Source organism: Arachis ipaensis, chromosome B01 (genome assembly GCF_000816755.2).
Source record: "Arachis ipaensis cultivar K30076 chromosome B01, Araip1.1, whole genome shotgun sequence".
NCBI classification, from domain to species: Eukaryota; Viridiplantae; Streptophyta; class Magnoliopsida; order Fabales; family Fabaceae; genus Arachis; species Arachis ipaensis.
Genome location: NC_029785.2, coordinates 37,291,379 through 37,311,347, shown reverse-complemented (window position 1 = coordinate 37,311,347; position 19,969 = coordinate 37,291,379).

The following is a 19,969-nucleotide window of genomic DNA, read 5'->3' as shown; positions in this document are numbered from 1 at the left end:
TTATTTTTTATTTTTTTTCATTCAAAAAATTTGAAAAGAAAAATATAATAATAAAAAATATAATTATAAAAAATTAACAAGAATAATAAAAATAATAAAAAATAAGTTGTCTTTTGTTAGTATTTCTATGTTTTTTCTGTTAGAATAGATACAAAATACACTAATTCAGTATTTTATACAATGTCTATATTCATGTTTCATTTGTCAAACACGACTATATTCCTGTATCAGTGTCCTATCCCGGTGGTACACAAAGGCAACCTTTCAGAACTTCCAATGAGTTCATAATATGAATTGTATAATAATTAAGAAGCAAATTAAAGGCACCATTGTTTGTGTGCAAGACACACTAAACAATATACAAAATTAATTTTTTTTGTGACTATCAAATTATTTTGCTGCACTGTTTTGTCAAGGGAAAGGAAGAAAAAGTGTGGAATTGTAAATTAATTTTGTATTACAATTGAGTCAATATAATATTAAAAATAATTAAAAGAATCTGGAGTTAAATTATAAAAGAGTAAATATTGTCATTTAATAATGGTTGGATTTATATACTCATCATCTAGTCTAGTCATTGATTTGGTTGTGCATTAACATTGGTGCAAAACGATCAAGCACTAACGAGTCCTCCACCTAGTTTTTTTTTTTTTTTCGTCCCTTAAAGGTTACACTAATAGCTAGAACGGCGCTTTTAATTCTTGTTAGTAGAAGACCAGTTTTCTCCAGTACTATTTTGGGTGGAGTTCCTCAACTGAGCACAATTCGTAACGGGTAGTGAACCAACAGAAAAAAAAGAAAAAACAAAGATGGATAATGGGAAGAAATTATCATGAAGAATGGGAGTTTCAGAGTAGTTTAGGGAATAAAAAATTCTTCAAATAGAGATCCAAAGAGAGGGAGAATTTGACTTTTATTTCATATCTCACATAATAACCTGCATTTGAACATAATAATAATAACGTATATTCGCTAATTACTAATACTCTTATGATTAAGCTTTCCTCTACGATTTGGGTTAATTGTATCAATATGTGTTACATTTTCAATTTACATTCTATCATTCCATTCTTAAATATATTTTTTTTTAAACTTTTAAGACTAACTGTTTTTTTACTCCTTGATCATTTATTTTTTAAAAAAAAGAGAAAGTATGAGGAGTCAATATAAAAAACCTACAATGTGTACAATGGGGTTAATTTGAAATTAAACAGAAATTATAGTCTATTAATTAATTTTGAAAAGTTTCTAATTTCAAATTTGAATTGCAGTTATACAAGCACAAAGACGATTTCACTCTCTTTATACGGTGTGACTTCTTTCTCTCCCTTTCTCCTCGTATATCACCTATTCCGCGCTGCCACGGAGAAGAGCCGCCGCGCCGCCGTCCGACAGAGGTCCGGTGACACCGACTTGCGTAAATGCTAAACCCAGTAGCCAAGTCCGATTGTTTTTGTCGCTCCCAAGCACCGGCACCACCCCAGTCGTGCATCCATTCCGTCGCATCCGGTTTGCGTCTTCGTTGCAATTTCGTTCAACTACTATGTCGTGTTCCATTGGCCGTCGGTAACGAAAATTCATCAAATTCACATAACAATGATCCCAAGCATTGCGTAGAAGAGGGTGAGGAACCCAACAAGGTAAGCAATTTACGTGGAGGCATGCATAGCAGATGGTTATTTGTTTATGATTGTTATTCATTCCACTTAGTGCAAGTAGGGGGCTCTTTTGTATGTTAAATGCTTCAGTAGATACAACAGAAGCATTCCACATGCAACCAATGCTACGGTTTTATTAAATTCTTTTTATGATTATATGGACGAAGAATTCGCATGTGATAATTCAATGTCATGTATATTTGATATGTGCAGAATTTTCATGTTATAAGTATTCCAAATCCCCACTGGAACCGTATTAGTGAAGTATATAATATAAAATCTAGCTAATGGAGATGTGGTTATTTAGACTCTTTATAAAAATAATTGTTAAATAATTAGGTGATATGAATTCATGGTTGACTAAATATTTATCCTGCATGTTTAGATTAACTATATTTATATGATGAATAAACTAGATAAAGAATGAATTAAGTGACCATGGGCTCTGAAACCAAGGACCGAAGTAAGTGCATGTTAGTTTTAAATACTGCATGTTAATCTATGTGATGTACAGGAGTATTGTGAAAGAGAATAGTAGTAGATATAATACTTATATAACAGGTGAAATTAAATAATTTTGTCAAACACTATGACTAGGTGATAGTCATGCATCAGATTTCATGTTAAAATGGGGTTATGATGGAGTTTATTCCTATTTGTGTCGCATTGTTTGTGATGTTTATTGAGGGTTTATGTACAAGATATATAGGCACGGTTTATCTAATTACTTTTTTTTTGTTGGATTTGTGTGTTTTTTTTCGCGATTGTAGGTCATGCAACTGTCGGATGTTACTGAAGTTGGAATTGAAGAGATGGATATTAGTTTTGAGGTTTGTACTCTATTTCAATTTTATGTAGTCATGAACCGCATGTTCGATGTGACCATTAATGGCGATGTGTGATGTTTGTTTTCAACTGAAACGTAGTTTGAGCGTTGTGGGCCTAGACGACATTCAAGGCCCGTCGAAGGTCACCACAAAGGGCCGGCCAAAGAGTAAAGAGGCTTGGCGCTGCACTGGAGAAGTCCTTCAAGAAATCTACTCAGAGGAAGAGCAAGAATGTCGCTTCGGTACATGATTAAATTAATCTGACCTTGCATGATTATTTAGTATATTACTATGTAAGTAGTTAATTGTTGTCATCTTTTTGTGTTGTTTAGCGGGTGGTTCCTTTGGAGGCCTCTTAAAATATGGACTTCGGTGCTCCGGTTTGCCAGTTAGAATCTGGTGGCTTCATGTCTTTGTTAAGCTCGTTCGGCAGCAGTTAGAATCTGTTGGAAATGGTTTCGAGTACCTTTAATAATTTTCTCCATGGATATAGGATTTCAATAGTTATTCATTTGTTAGCAATTGTAGATGAATATGATATTTTTCAAAGACGCAAATGCCAAGTATGATGCTTTTGTTGTTAGCAACGGGTGGCTTTATTCTCTAAAGATATAAGTATCAGGTGTGTTCGTAATTGTTGCAAGAAACTAGACTTGATTAATTTTAATGAACCAATTTAATCTAGATAAGTTTCGATGCTTTGTTGTATAAGGAGCTTGATTAATTTCATTCGGTATGCAGCTGGTCGCTTCAGATAGTAGTTACATGTTTATCTTTACTTAAATATGTTGGATGTTCATTTATGTATGAAATCGGATGTTTATTGTTACTGTATACGTGGATGGTTGTTTTCGAGTATTCACCCCTTGTAAACTGTAGCAGGTACTCAAAACGAATTATAGTATATTGGGTCAAGAACAGTGATAATGAAGTCAACACTTATCAGATTCAAGTAATGTCACCTTGAAATACAAAAGAGATATCCCTGTACTAAGAATTAGTATACCGGATGTTCGGTTCACCATGTATCTAGATGGTTACTTTCATAAGAAAAATAGATGGTCGTTTTCGACTCACTCGTCGGTGTCATGCTTGAATTCCTTTACACCAACAGATTCACATAAGTTCTCAAGAAAAAAAAAGGGATCCACCACAAAAATGGTATCTAAATATGTCATAAATAAATTTCCAAGACTCTAACCAGTAAATAAGGTAAATATTCAAATCTTATCAAGTACGTTATCTTAAGTATGCTAATTTTTTCTGCCTTTGAACTTTCTCCCTTTTGGTAATCCATCCGCACGATGTATCAACATTCTCGTGCTCGGGGCCATGAATGGTGATCTCACTTCTTTTTTACCCATCTAATTTATAGCTTGGACTATAGGAGAGTGTATGATTGGATCGCCGTAATAAATGCTCACACAATAGGTTCTCTGCAATCCAATTGAATCTTCTTTTCAGTTTATTATCAAGTAAGAAAAATTATAACAACATTAGACATAAAAATTGTATTCATTCTAGCTGCTAATAAAAAAAAAAAATAGCAGCCCCATGTGGAGAAAGGAAATCTTCAGCAAGAATTTAACTGGACTTAGAGACCGAATCAACCAATTATAAACACAACAATCAGCAAGGTAAATAAGAATCACACAGCACAACATGTTAGCACCAAACAACAATGGCTACAGCGAAAAACACCACCACAAAATGAATTAAAGTAACCATCTGTTTCAGTAAACGTCAGGACTGAATATCTAAGACTAGAACCCGCTTTCAGCACCATATATACACTAGTTTACGTAGAAAACAGAGACTCTTTAAGCATTACCTTTTAAAAACATGCTGTCACTACAATCAAATCAAAATAGCAGTCCCCATTATGAAAAACAACCATCCAATTGCCTGGAAAACTAACCATCTGACATGTAATTTATCTCAGCATGTGTACATCGTGTTAGCAGCAAATACCAAAAAAATCATACATCTAATACCAATGCAACAACGATATATCGAATTACCATCAAAGTAAAAAAGAAAACTTACTTATAATGGATTGACTGATGCAAAACCTAGTTCGCCTTGATAAGCATATATACATTTGATGTAGTTGACGGAATCATGAATGTAACTCAGATTTCGGGCATAGTAGGTTAACTAGAAACCAACCATAAATCGACACGTCAAATCCCACCTCAGTCAAGCAAGCTAGAACATTTATAAAACCGAAAAACAGTCCGTATATTAAAAACCAACCATCCGAAAACATGCTAAAGTAACCATCTAATTAGATGCAACTACACATCAACATTGGTCAACTAATTTACGTCACGTTGCATGCAACTGTGCACACCCCAAGGGTAAAATACTATGCTATTTAAACCAAAATTAAGAGATCTTTCCCGTGCTAAGATTAAATCACTTGCAACCATCTACACCAACAACTTAATCTACACATTCTAATGTACTGAAATTGCAGCAACGGAGATCATCACTATGAACAATCAAACATCTCAACAACATTCATTGCATATACAACTAGAAGTAACAGAAATAGCAAGCATGAAAACAAGAAATTAGACATCCGTTTCACGTCAATCTAGGAATGGATATCGGAGGACGGAACCCGCTATAACGTCATGTTCACATTTGCATTCTTGAAAAAAAAAAGAACCCCCCCACATATCACCTGATCCAAACAAGCCAGCCATGAAATAAATTCTATACATGAGTCACTTTGATGAAAGCCAACCATCCATAAGCTGAAAAAAATCACCATCCTATTTGTACAGTACAGATCATGTTTAAGATGAATTACCAGCAACAGTAAAATCAGGCATACATCTAATATTATAGCAAACAAAAATTATTAAAGTATCACAAAAGACAAAAGCAATCTTATACTTAATTTATTGACTGATTGAGGACGTAGCTTGACTAGAGGACCATATATACATTTACATTAATTCAATGCAACTTTAAAGGGACTAAGAAACTTTGCTTAGTTGGTTAAAAACAAACAACTCGTAAAAAATCACCTGAATCAAACAAGTTAAAAAATTTTTAAAACCAAATCCCATTCCGTTTAATAGAAAACAACCATCCAAAAATATGCTATAATAACCATCCAAAAAGTAACAAAGTTTTTGCAAACTTTCCTGCTCAAAGATTAGATCAAAATCAAACATCTACAACAACAACTCTTTATACACAATCCAGTACAGTGGGATTACAACCATTGATTTCTTTACCATCAACAATCAAACACCTCAACAAGATTCATTGCATGTGAAACTATTAGCAACAGGAACAACTATAAGCGCATAACAAAAAGCAACCCACTAACCTCCGGTTGTTTGTTGACAACGTCATGCGTCTGGGGGCCGTAGCTGTGACACCCGCAACGGAAAACATGGGCCAACGACACTGAGTTCTGCTAACGGCAAAAGAGGAGTGCGCCAGCCGCCAGAGGGTGAGCCGCGGGGTCTAGTACGATGCTGCTGGAGTGTGAGCCCCAGAGGTCTGGTACGATGCTGATGAACGGTTGGCCGAGGTGTTCCGGAACGGTGCAGATGGAGGTAGAGCCGCGGAGTTCTACTCGGCACTGTCGGAAGGTGCGTGGATGGGTTCCGAAACGGCGCTGTCGGAAGGTGCATGGCTGGTTTCCGGAACGGCACTGATGGAGGGTGCGCTGCGGGTTCCCGGAACATGGGCTGAGGGAGGGTGCGTTGCGGGTGGTTGGTCTGCGTTGTCGAAGGACCCGTCGCAGAGGTCTGGTCGGGGCTTATGAAGATGTGGTGGTGGGATGGTCGGGGGACGGGAGGGTTGGATGCAAAAGGACTGTCGTCGGGGAATGATGAGTCCATATTTTTCGATATATTTTGGCTTGATTTAAAGGGATTTCATCACATAAACCTACACTTAAGCACCAAAATAGCATACTTTTGTGTTATCTCCCTAAATTAGACTTAAATGTGAAAACATGTGTTTTTGTGCCTAAATTAGTGATTTTAATTCCACTTTCATGCCATTCGATGCCGTGATATATTTTGTGAGTGATTTTAGGTCAATTAGGCAAGATTGGCTAGCAAAAGTGGAAGAAAGCATGTACAAGGGAGAACACATAAAGAAAACAAGGAAAAGCACACACAGACAAGTGTGCATGCGCACAAGCAAGCGTGCGTGCGCACAAGAGAAAATTTGTATGTGTGCGTACGCACAACCCTCTGTGTGTACGCACAAGTGGCGTAACAGCAAAGTGTGCGTACGCACACATCTGTGCGTACGCACAGGACCCTGCATGTGGTTTCATTAATGAAACACATGATGTCCGATTTCTAAGGGCTTTTGGCCCAATTTTGGATGGCTAGATGCTGAATTGAAGTGTTATATGAAGATGGTATTAACACATATGAAAGGGGCTCACTTAGATAGTTTTAATTCATAGTATTAGGAGTAGGAGTAGTGTAGATAGCAAATTATCTCTTAGGGTTTATTTTCCATTTCCATTGTAGTATTTTATAACAAGTTTGATCTTGGATTTTGCTTCTTTAATTGTAAGTACCCTTTAAATCCTCTTTAATTACATCATTTTTTACTTCCAATTTCTCTTTGGTTCAAGTACTTTGTCAGTATTTACAATTTTGAGTTCTTGAAGTTTTGATTGATGAATTTAGTATTTTATGCTTGCCTTATGTTTGGTTGGATGTTTATTGTTGATTTTGTGTATAGTTGGTTATATTTTTCCATTTTCCTTTGCAATTTCTTACGTTTTGTTTTTTATGCACACAAGGTGTTTGTTAAAATGCCAACCTTAGAATTTGAGTAGACTTTCACACCTTGGCTTGGGATTTAAGTTCCTAGGATACTAGAGTCATGATGTCCGATATTTAGTGGTAATTCTTGGGTAGTTAGTTGACTCTTGTGTCTATTGAAGCTAGCTTTTTACCAACTAGTTTGGTAAGTTAGCTAGGACTTATGGATCAAGGTCAATTATGCTTGCTTGACCTACTCCTCGATGTTAGGAGTTGACTAGGCGAGATTGACTCATCATAATTACCATAGTTGTGGTTATGGCAATGATAGGGTTCCTTGGATCCTCTTATTCCCAAGTCAAGGCTCTTTTTGCATTTATAGCATTTTCACTAGTTTTGATCTTGTTTTCTCTTTACTTGCATTAACTCCCAATTTTGCTCATTCCTTAGTACTTTGATTTCTTAAGTTCTTTTAATATTTTGTTCCCCGATTAGAAAAACCCATTTTTACCTCCACAACCGAAAGCGTAACACTCCAATTGCATTTCTAGGGAGAACGACCCAAGGTTTTATTACTCTCGGTTATTTATGATTTGAAAATTAAACTTTAATGGGAGGATTGCTTGTCGGTTCGGACTATGCTACTAACGAAGTGATTCTTGTTTTGCTAAAATCTCCGAACCATCGCGATTCTCTCTACCAAATTTTTGGCGCCGTTGCCGGGGATGCAATTGGTGTTATATCTTAGGTTGTTGTGAATATGTTGATAGTGTAAATAGCACTTTTTGGTTGTTTATTTGTTTTTGCTAGTAGGTTTTTTTTATATCTTTCTTTATGACTTTTTCACACCATTACCCCACTTTACCCCAATGGAACCCAAATACTTTCCTTTCTAGTCACCAATTCTATACACCATCACCTTACTACTTACAAAACCATAACCCTCACCCTCATGAGTTTGATTGTCAACCTTCATCACCTCAATTTTCATTTTCATATATGGATCAAGCCATACAAGAAGCACTTTTAACGCTCATTCAAGAACAACAAGAGTTCCGGAGGAAGCAAGAGCGAGTCATGTCTACCTTGGCGAAAACTCTTGACCGATTAGCTTCGTTGCATTCATCCCACAAGCATAGAGATTCTTTGGATGAATGTGAGGAACCAAGCTCAAGTGCAAAGTGTGGAGTGAACGAAGAAATGCCAAAACAAGAAGAAGATGATGAAGTTCCCTTGATTGAATTTGAAGGAGATGTTGATGTGGACTTCACACAACCTCCCATTTTTGACTTGAGTGATGATGAGGAGAAATTAAAGGAGGTTGAGGAAGATTGTAGCTACCAAGAAGTGAAAGTATTTACACAAGAGCAAATTGAGTGGGTAAAAATTTTGCCAACAAGCTTCTTAGGCCCACATCAATATGCCGTCTTGGAGTCGGGTTGTCAACTCCAAACCCTTCTTAGAGTAGTGAATGGTGGAGAGAAGAATGTTAGTTGGCAAGAAGATAGAAAGTTCATCAAAGAACCCAAATTAACAGTTGGAGCTCAACTATGGTGCAAGAGTCAATTTAATGGATTCCGGGGAGTGTACAAGTGTGTCAATGGTGATTCAAGAAGTTGTTCATCTAATTGCAAGAATGAAGATCAACAAGAAGATGAACAAGAGACTAGAGTATGAGATCCGGGTATTGGTTTCAAGAGTCAACACTTATGGATCCTAGTTGCTAGCTTGGAATCTCTCAAGAGTTTGATGTAACTCATTTGGGACCCCGGAGGTCAAATCAAGAGCAAAATCGGTTAGAGATTCAAGGAGGAGTGGAAACACAAGCCACCCTAACAAGAGTCTCCTTAAAAGGTTTAATTTAAGGACTTTAAACCAAAGTGCTAGGTGGGAGACACCCTACCATGGTAATATCCTTCCAACCTTTCTCTTCTTTTAGCTTTTACTTATTGAATTTTGTCTCTTTTGTCAGCTTAGTTTGATAGAATTCTAGGCTTAATTTTGTTACATTTTGGTGTTTATTAGGTAATTTTAGTGGAATAATATGTTTTTGGGGTTTTAAAATGATTTGGGGCTTGAAAAAAACTATTTTGGAAGTCATTTTGGTGCCTTAGAGGCATTAAAATTTTATGAAAAAATGTGCCCACGCACACACCTGTGCCCATGCACACTTTCCCCAGATTTTGACATCTGTGCCCACGCATATACTTGTGCGTACACACAGGTCTCAATACCCCTTCTGTTGGGAGCATTCGCACAAGCTGTGCGCGCGGACCCCCAAATTTTTTGCCCCTGTGCGTATGCACACATGTCATTTTTGCCTTGTTAAAAAATAACTTCTGTGTGTGCGCACAGCACTGTGCGTACGCGCACGTCGTAACACCCTTCCTGCCTGGAGCGTTCGCATACTATGTGCGCCTGCATCCCTCTCTTTTTCGCTGCTTGTGTGTGCACATCCACTCGTGCGTCTGCACGCATCCCTCTTTCAGCAGCCTTTGTGCGTGCGTTCACTCCTGTGCACCCGCACAACCCTTTGTGCACCCTCTGTTTGAAGCATTTGCACGCTCTGTGTGTTCGCACCCTTTTTTTTCTCGTCCTGTGCGTGTGCACGGATCTGTGTGCGCACGCATACATCTTCACCTAGGCGCTAACAGGGTAAACTCCCCTGTTGAGACAGCAGCTTCTTCACTTCTCTTCTCCATCGCTGCTGCTCACCCCACCGCCTAGCCCCTTTAGGTGACCCTACCTCCGGCCGCCACCCTATTTTTGTACATATTAAATGAAATTTATCTGGATCACAGCACAGAAATGTAGTTAAAATATTTACACAGTGACAGTTCAATTCAGTTTCAAAGTATCTGTATGTGCAGTCCATCTGGATCTCGGGACGAGGGATACAAAAGGAATCAGATGAAGCAAAATTGAGATTTGCTGCAGCAGAGGTACCCTCTCTCTCTCTCTCTCTCTCACACACACACACACACACACACACACACACACACACACACACACTTTCTCTCTCTCTCTGTGTGTGTGTGTGTGTGTGTGTGTGTGTGTGTGTGTTCTTTTCTTTCTCTTTTCTTTCTTCACCACCGGTGAGTTCTTCCTACTCCAGTGTATCTCCGGTGAAGCTTTGTCACCGTGAGCCTCACAGTGGCTAACACAAGTGCCACTGTTACCTATCTTTTTCTTTTTCATCCTTCAACTTTGCAATTTTCTTGTTTTAATCTTCTTTGTTATGTTTAGTTGCTTGCTTAATTTCTATTTTCTTTATTTAATTTTGGTAGTCATGCTTAAGTTTTGCCTTATTGTTTGTTTGTTGCATTGCAAGTGTTCAATTTTGACTTATGGGTTGTTCATGCTTGAAATTTTGGCTTGAATTGATGAATTTGTGCACTGTAGACCATGTGATTGACATAATGCCTGAATGAACTTTTTGTTTAATGCATGTGTTGTAGCTACCATATGTGTTAGACTATATCCTTGTTTGGCATTCTAATAAAGAATTGTGCACCTTTGAATGGTTATATTTTTAATAATGTACTTGTTGTTTATTGCTTTGAGTTGCTAGCACCAAATTGATATGCAAGAGTGACATTTGATTTCTTCTTTGGTGCATTTTTTAACAAGTGCATATTGAATTTAGTGAATTGAATGGAATCACTTGTTCATCATGGTTTCTTCTTTTAAGTCAATATAATCACATAAGAAGGTATTTGTTCCTTGTTAATGCTTTGTGTTTGTTTGAGTTGACTTGAATTGATTCCTATCAAGACTTGTCACTTTTTGTAACAAGCACCTTATACATGTGATTATTTTATTACTCCTAAGGATGAATAAGTAGTTTCTCTTCATCATGGAATTGGTTATTACTTGTTGTGCTATTTTATATCAATTTTGCTCTTTCACTTGCACACCTTCAATATCCAATATTTCATAAATTCAATTCACTCTTGTTGTAATTACCTAAGCTTGCTTGTGTTTAATTGATGTTTACTCATGCTTGCAACTTAGGTCATTTAATTGAAGAACTCATGCTTAATTTTTGATGGTGTGGATGCCATTTTAACCGGCTGTTGTGTGTATTCTAACCGCGTGCATAATTGGAATACACACATGGCTCATCATCCTTTTATCATGCCACACCACTATGCAAACTCCCTCAATTAAATGCTTGTTTGTTTTCTTTTTGCTCCAAGCATACAATGTATTTGCTCCCTCCTTTACTTTTTTGTGCTACTTGCCCTATGATTCCTGATTATACTTTATTCATTCTTTTTGAGGATGAGACATGAAGGCAAGGAGCCGGGAGAGGAGGAGGACACCGAGGATGTAGATGCCAAGAATGCTTTGGACTTGGCAATTCCACACAACCCAAACCCCCGCATTCGCCAACCGAAGGTGGAGCTCTTGAGAGACATTCTCCCCAGATCGTGTTCGTGCACGGAGGACCATGCAACACTTAAGTGTGAGGGAAGATTCATCATTTTGGGGTGTAAACTTTCTTTTCCGAACACTTTGCACTTTATTTTTGTTTCTTTTTACTTTGTTCTTGCATATATTTGGAGTGTTCTTGATTGTTGCATTGCACTTTCTTCTAGTATATATATTTTAGACTGTTCATAGTTTATATCTATTGCATTTTACATTTTTTTTGCATGGTATATATTTTATAGATAGAAGTTGTGATTGGATGATGTGAATAGTATAGCACCTAATTCAATTTTTGTCCTAATTGTTCATGTTAGTTTTTGCATTGTTGAAAATTAGGAAAAGAACTAGGAAAATTTTGAAAATTGCATCCATCACATCATACATACATATAGAAAATAATTTTGGTAAAAAATAACAAAAATTTTTCAAGAATTTTGTTCAAGGGCATCCTATTGAATTGATTTGGAAAATTGCTTTTAAACTTGCTTGAATGATTTTTATGGAACATAGAAGAGGAAAGAACAAAATACCTTGTGAGTTTTTGAGCTTATATTGAGTGGTTACAATTTTTAACCACTATTTTTGTTCATTGTGTGCTATGCTCCTTCTATGATTGCGATCTTAGATTTGCTCAATTCTTTATTTCCAATGATTGATGTTTTGAATGCATTGAGCATGATTGATGCCATCTTTGACTAAAGCTTACTTAACCCATATGGCCTACCTTGTGTATCTACCATTGTTAACCCCTTTGAGCTTTATTTACCCCATTATTTTTTATACTAGCACATTACAACCTTATGCGAAAAAGCATGATTTACCTTCAATTGTATCCTTGATTAGCTTAGGTTGAGGAGTGTATTTCGTTTAAGTGTGGAAGAATTTTGGGAAGCATTGGTAGAGAAAATGATTGTTTTGGGTATTCATTGAAAATTTTGGAAAATGGGTACATTCATGTATGAACTATTGAACCATATGAATTTATATTGATTGAAAAAAAAATCCAAAAGGGCACAAAAGTTACCCCAAAGAGAAAAGAAACAAATAAGAAATGCATATGTGATGTAAATGAAAGAGCATGCATGAATGTGTGAAAAAAAAAGTGAGAATTGGAAGGTTAGGTTGCATATTTTTGTTATTGGATTGATATAGGTTGAGTTGGATACTTAAACTAATCAATGATTCAATAATTTTAGTCCACTTCGCCATATTTATCCTACCTTGGCCCTAACTCTATTACAACCCTATGAAGTCCTCATGATAAAGCAACAGGAACAGGAAGAGAATTACAAGAGACTTTACAACCCTATGATTTCTTTACCATCAACAATCAAGCACCTCAACAAGATTCATTTCATGTGAAACTATTAGCAACAGGAACAGTTATAAGTGCATAACAAAAAGCAACCCACTAACCTCCAGTTGTTTGTTGACAACGTCAGGCGTCTGGGGGCCATAGCTGTGACACCCACAATGGAAAACATGGGCCAACGACACTGAGTTCTGCTAACGGCGGAAGAGGAGCTCGCCAGAGGGTGAGCCGCGGGGTCTAGTACGGAACTGCTGGAGTGTGAGCCCCGGAGGTCTGGTACGGCGCTGATGAACGGTTGGCCGCAGTGTTCCGGACCGGTGCAGATGAAGGTAGAGCCGCGGAGTTCAGCTCGGCGCTGTCGGAAGGTGTGTGGATGGGTTCCGAAACAGTGCTATCAGAAGGTGCGTGGCTAGTTTCCAGAACGGCACTGAGGGAGGATGCGCTGCGGGTTCCCGGAACATGGGCTGAGGGAGGGTGTGTTGCGGGTGGCTGGCCGGCATTGTTGGAGGACCCGTCGCAGAGGTCTGGTCGGGGCTTATGGAGATGTGGTGGTGGGATGGTCAGGGGCCGGGAGGGTTGGATGCAAAAGGACTGCCGTCGGGGAATGATGAGTCCATATTTTTTTGATATAATTCAGCTTGATTTGAAGGGATTTCATCACATAAACCTACACTTAAGCACCAAAATAGCATACTTTTGTGTTATCTCCCTGAATTAGACTTAAATGTGAAAACATGTGTTTTTGTGCCTAAATTAGTGATTTTAATTCCACTTTCATGCCATTCGATGCCGTGATATATTTTGTGAGTGATTTCAGGTCAATTAGGCAAGATTGGCTAGGCAAAAGTGGAAGAAAGCATGTACAAGGGAGAACACATAAAAAAAACAAGAAAAATCACACAGAGACAAGTGTGCGTGTGTACAAGCAAGCGTGCGTGCACACAAGAGGAAATTTGTATGTGTGCGTACGCCAACCCTCTGTGCGTACGCACAAGTGGCGAAACAGCAAAGTGTGCGTACACACACATCTGTGCGTACGTACAGGACCCTGCACGTGGTTTCATTAATGAAACACGTGATGTGCGATTTCTGAGGGCTTTTGGCCCAATTATGGAAGGTTAGATGCTGAATTGAAGTGTTATATGAAAAGGGTATCAACACATATGAAAGGGGCTCACTTAGATAGTTTTAATTCAAAGTATTAGGAGTAGGAATAGTGTAGATAGCAAATTCTCTCTTAGGGTTTATTTTCCATTTCCATTGTAGCATTTTATAGCAAGTTTGATCTTGGATTTTGCTTCTTTAATTGTAAGTACCCTTTAATTCCTCTTTAATTACATCATTTTTTACTTTCAATTTCTCTTTGGTTCAAGGACTTTGTCAATATTTACAATTTTGAGTTCTTGAAGTTTTGATTGATGAATTTAGTATTTTATGCTTGCCTTATGTTTGGTTGGATGTTTATTGTTGATTTTATGAATGGTTGGTTATAGTTTTCATTTTTCTTTGCAATTTCTTATGTTTTGTTTTTATGCACACAAGGTGTTTGTGAAATTGCCAACCTTAGAATTTGAGTAGACTTTCACACCTTGGCTTGGGATTTAAGTTCCTAGGATACTAGAGTCATGATGTCTGACATTTAGTAGTAATTCTCTGGTAGTTAGTTGACTTATGTTCATTGAAGCTAGCTTTTTACCAACTAGTTTGGTAAGTTAGCTAGGACTTATGGATCAAGGTCAATTATGCTTGCTTGACCTACTCCTCAATGTTAGGAGTTGACTAGGCAAGATTGACTCATCATAATTACGATAGTTGTGGTTATGGCAATGATAGGGTTCCTTGGATCCTCTTATTCCCAAGTCAAGACTTTTTTTGCATTTATAGCATTTACATTAGTTTTGATCTTGTTTTCTCTTTACTTGCATTAACTCTCAATTTTGCTCATTTCTTAGTTCTTTGATTTCTTAAGTTCTTTTAATATTTTGTTCCTTGATTAAAAAAACCCATTTTTACCTCCACAACCGAAAGTGTAACACTCCAATTGCATTCCTAGGGAGAACAACTCGAGGTTTCATTACTCTCCGTTATTTATGATTTGAAAATTAAACTTTGATTGGGAGGATTGCTTGTCGGTTCAAACTATGCTACTAACGAAGTGATTCTTGTTTTGCTAAAATCTCCGAACTGTCACAATTTTCTCTACAACGGAACAACACAAGGGTAAAGGGAAAATTAAATTAGGGATTAGATGGTTAGTAATAAAATAAATCTAAATGGGATTTTTGAAATTAGGTTAAAAATATATATGATGTTGCGTGAAAACTTAAGCTAGTTATCCGTAAGATAGGTTGAACTCTGTGGACTTGTGGATTGTTGTTTGTGAATTGAAATTGTTTGTTGATTTGAGTGTGGAATGAGTTGGTATGATGGAGCTTTTATATTATCCTATGGAATGATGGTAATTCTTGATTTTTAATGATGATTGATGAGAGGTGTTATTTGATTTTGAATGATGGATTTTGGAGTGAAAATTTTTGAATAAATTGGTTGAGGAGTGCTTAATAGTGTAAAGGAATGTTTTTGGTATTGCTGAGATTTAGTGATCATTAATGAAAATGTTGAGTTGAATGGAATATTATTGATAGAATTGATGAATTTGAATGTTGGTATATTGGGGAGTAACTGGAATGTGTGTGAACGTGATTGAGGACATTCTGTGCTATTTTGGATAGGAAACATTTGGTTTTGAATTGGAGACTTTGGAAAAATTAGAGGTTTTGGTATTTTGGTAAAAGCAGAATTTTTTGACCGAATTCGGCGGGGCATAACTTGGTTTTCAAACCCCTAAATTTTGTAAAACTTATCTTGAATGTAAATTGGGTTTGTGAAGGTTTTAACATTTGAAGAACGGGCTAAAAATGTTTTTTACAAAGATGTTATGCACTTTCGAAGTTGGGTGTGTAAATCTCGTTTCTGCAACTTAGCAGCTTTTTCAGAAAATTTTGATGCATGCGTATGCGGGAGACGCCATGCATACATACATGAATATACATATTTTTACATTTATGCATACGCGGAAGGCATGCGTACGCATGACACCCTGTTTTGCAGAAAGTGTATTTTTGAGTTTTTAAACCATTTTACTAGTTTTCCAAACCTCGCTAACTTCTATTTAATGCCCAAACGCTAATTTTTAGACTACAGAAGAAGACCAAAATTATTGAGAAGTGGCAGCACGAATCCCCACACTTTCGTACTGTTGTACCAGCAAGTGCACTGGGTCGTCCAAGTAATACCTGAGCGAGTCAGGATCGATCCCACGAGGATTTTGGTTTGAAGCAAGTTATGGTTATCTTGCAGGTCTTAGTCAGGCAGATCAGAAGGTTGTTGATTTTATGTCATATATGGAGTTGTATTAGGATTAAAATTAGTAATAGGAATAAAGCAAAAGAGGAAGAAAATACTAATAGGGATAGGGTTAAGGCTTGGAGTTGCTTTGTCTTTCTGAATTAACTCTGGTACTACTGTCTTCTTTGCTTGTGAATGATCTTCTTCTGTGATAGCTTGTATGTGATCAACGCCATGGGCCGTATTCACACGAACCCAAGTAGACGTGGGTGTTTGTCAGGCACGTTCGTCTTAATGTGATGAACAGAGCTGATTGTCTGATCATCCTATTCACCACGATAAAGATCGGATATACATCTTAGAGATAAATCAAACACGGATCGAAGACGAAACAGTAATACTTTTATTAATTCATAGGACTCAGCAGGGCTTCTCCCCTCAACCTAGGAGGTTTAGAAACTCATACTAATGTAAAATACAAAGTAAAACTCGAAAATAGCATGAAGAGGTCCGTATAACATAAATCTAATCCCTTAAATATTAAACAAATGACTAATAAGGGTAAAAAAATCTTTTTAGTGCTAAAATATACTTCTGGGGCCCACTTGGTGAGTGTTTGGCCTGAGCTAAGATGAGATCCACGTGCCATGAGGTCTCTGGGGGCATGGAACGCCATCTAGGGGATCCTCTCTGGGCGTTTGGACGCTGTACTTTGCTCTATGGGCGCTGGACGCCTGGAAGGGGGCAGGTAGCTGGCATTGGACGCCAGTTTTGGGCCTTCTAATCCGAAGCAAAGTGTGAACTATTATATATTGCTAGAAAGATCTGGAAGTTAGCTTTCCATATCCATTGAGAGCGATCCATTTGGACTTCTATAACTCCAAAAAAGCTCTTCCAAATGCAAGGAGGTCAGATCCAGACAACATCTGTAGTGCTTTCTTTGTCTCTGAATCAGACTTCTGCTCCAGCTCCTCAATTTCAGCCAGAAATTACCTGAAATTGCACAAAAATACAAAAACTCATAGTAAAATCCAAAAATGTGAATTTAACACTAAAACCTATAAAAACTTAATAAAAACAAAACAAAACATACTAAAAACTATATGAAAATGATGCCAAAAAGCGTATAAAATATCCGCTCATCACAACACCAAACTTAAACTGTTGCTTATCCCCAAGCAGCAAAAAACATAGTAGGATAGAAAAGAAAATTAAGATACAATAAATTTCTTAGTTTCCAATGAAGCTTAGTTACAATTAGATCAGCGGGACTTAGTAGCTTTTTGCTTCTGAATAGTTTTGGCATCTCACTATCCATTGAAACTTAGAATGGTTGGCATCTTTAGGAACTTAGAATCCAGATGATATCATTGATTCTCCTAGTTAATTTCCTTTTGATTCTTGAACACACCTTTCAGAGTCTTGGCTGTGACCCTAAGCACCTTGTTTTCCAGTATTACCACCGGATACAATAATGCCACAGACACTTTAACTGGGTGAACATTTTCAAATTGTGACTTAGTTTTGCTAGAGTCCCCAGATAGAGGTGTCCAGCGTTCTTAAGCACACTCTTTTTTTTTTGAACCACGACTTTAACCGCTCAGTCTCAAGCTTTTCACTTGACACCTTCATGCCATAAGCACATGGTTAGGGACAGCTTGGTTTAGCCACTTAGGCCAGGATTTTATTCATTTGGGCCTTCCTATCCATTAATGCTCAAAACCTTGGGTCCTTTTACCCTTGCCTTTTGGTTTAAAGGGTTATTGGCTTTTTCAATCTGCCCTCCTTTTCCTGCATTTTTGGGCAGTAATGGATTTTTCTCTTTATTTATTTTTTTCTTTTTCACCATTTTTTTCTTTTTTGCATGCATATGTAATTTTTTTTCTTTTGCAGCATGCTTTTTCTTTTTCTTTTTGCTTCTTTTTCTTCAAGAATCAATTTTATTGATTTTTCAGATTATCAATAATACTTTTCCTTTTTCCTTATTCTTTCAAGAGCCAACATCCTAAAATTTCAACTTCAAATATGCACTGTTTAATCATTGATGCACCACTATTTCGTGATACATTTTATACTTAATTGAGTGGATTTTATCCACTAAACTCACACTTATTCATATAATTTGCATGTTTTACATTTTTCTTCCTAATTTTGTGCTTTGATTGAAAACATGCTTCTTTGGCCTTAACATTGCTAATTATTAATCATCTCTTATTACCATTCGATGCTTTGATATGTGTGTTAAGTGATTTCAGGGTTTATAGGGCAGGAATGGCTTAGAGGATGGAAAGGAAGCATGCAATAGTAGAAGGAATACAAGAAATTGAAGGAATTGCTAAGCTGTCAAGCCTGACTTCTTCGTACTAAATCGATCATAACTTGAGCTACAGAGGTCCAAATGAGGCGGTTCCAGTTGCGTTGGAAAGCTAACATCCGGGACTTCGAAATGATATGCAATTTGTCATAGTTTCCATGCTGTTAGGCAACGCGCACGCGTGATGTACGCGTACGCGTGACTTACGCAGAAGACCAACGACGCGTACGGGTGACATGCGCCACATGCAGAAATTGCAGAAGACGCTGGGGGCGATATCTAGGCTCCTTTTGGCCCAGTTTCAAGCCCAAAAAACACAGATTAGAGGCTGCAGAGTGGGGGAATCACATTCATTCATTCACACAACTTTCATTCACATAATTTTAGGTTTTAGATGTAGTTTCTAGAGAGAGAGACTCTCTCCTTTCTCTAGGTTTTACGATTCTTAGGTTTAGTTATTTTCAATTTTAGATTTCTACTCTGCTTTAATTTCGTTTCTTTTATACTTTTATTTATTCTAGCACTTTAGTTTCTCTTCTCTTGGTGACTTATTTATTTATCCACTTTAGTTTATGAATTCTCATGTTAGATTTGATTTTCTATTTATTGCAATTTGAGGTATTTCATATTTATTGCTTCTTCTATTATTTGTTAGTCATTGATGTTTGCAATTGGTTGTTTGGATCTAATATTCCTTGCTAGTTTTCTATGTGTTTATGTTATGCCTTCCAAATGTTTGATAGAATGCTTGATTTGATTTTAGTGTAGATTTCTCTCCTCTTGGCTTTGGTTGAGTAATTGGAGACTCTTGAATTATCAAACTCCTTTGTTGATTGATAATTGGAAGTTGCTAGTTGATTTGGATCCCTCTAAAGCTAGTCTTTCCTTAGGAGTTGACTAGGACTTGAGGAATTAAATTGATTCATCCACTTGACTTTCCTTCATAGTTAGAGGTTAACTAAGTGGGAGCAATGGACAATTGATGTCACAATTGATAAGGATAGCTAGGATATGACTTCTAATTCTCATACCTTGCCAAGAGCTTTCTTAGCTATTAGTTTACTTTCTTGTCATTTACTTTCCCTGTTCCTTATTTCAAAAACCCAAAAAGATACAATCTCATAACCAATTATAAGTAACACACCTCCCTGCAGTTCTTTGAGAGACGACCCGAGGTTTAAATACTTCAGTTTAATTTTATTGGGTTTGCTTTAGTGACAACCAAATTTTTGTATGAAAGGATTATTGTTGGTTTAGAAACTATACTTGCAACGAGAATTTATTGTGAATTCTTTACTAACAAAAAATCCGTTCATCAAATT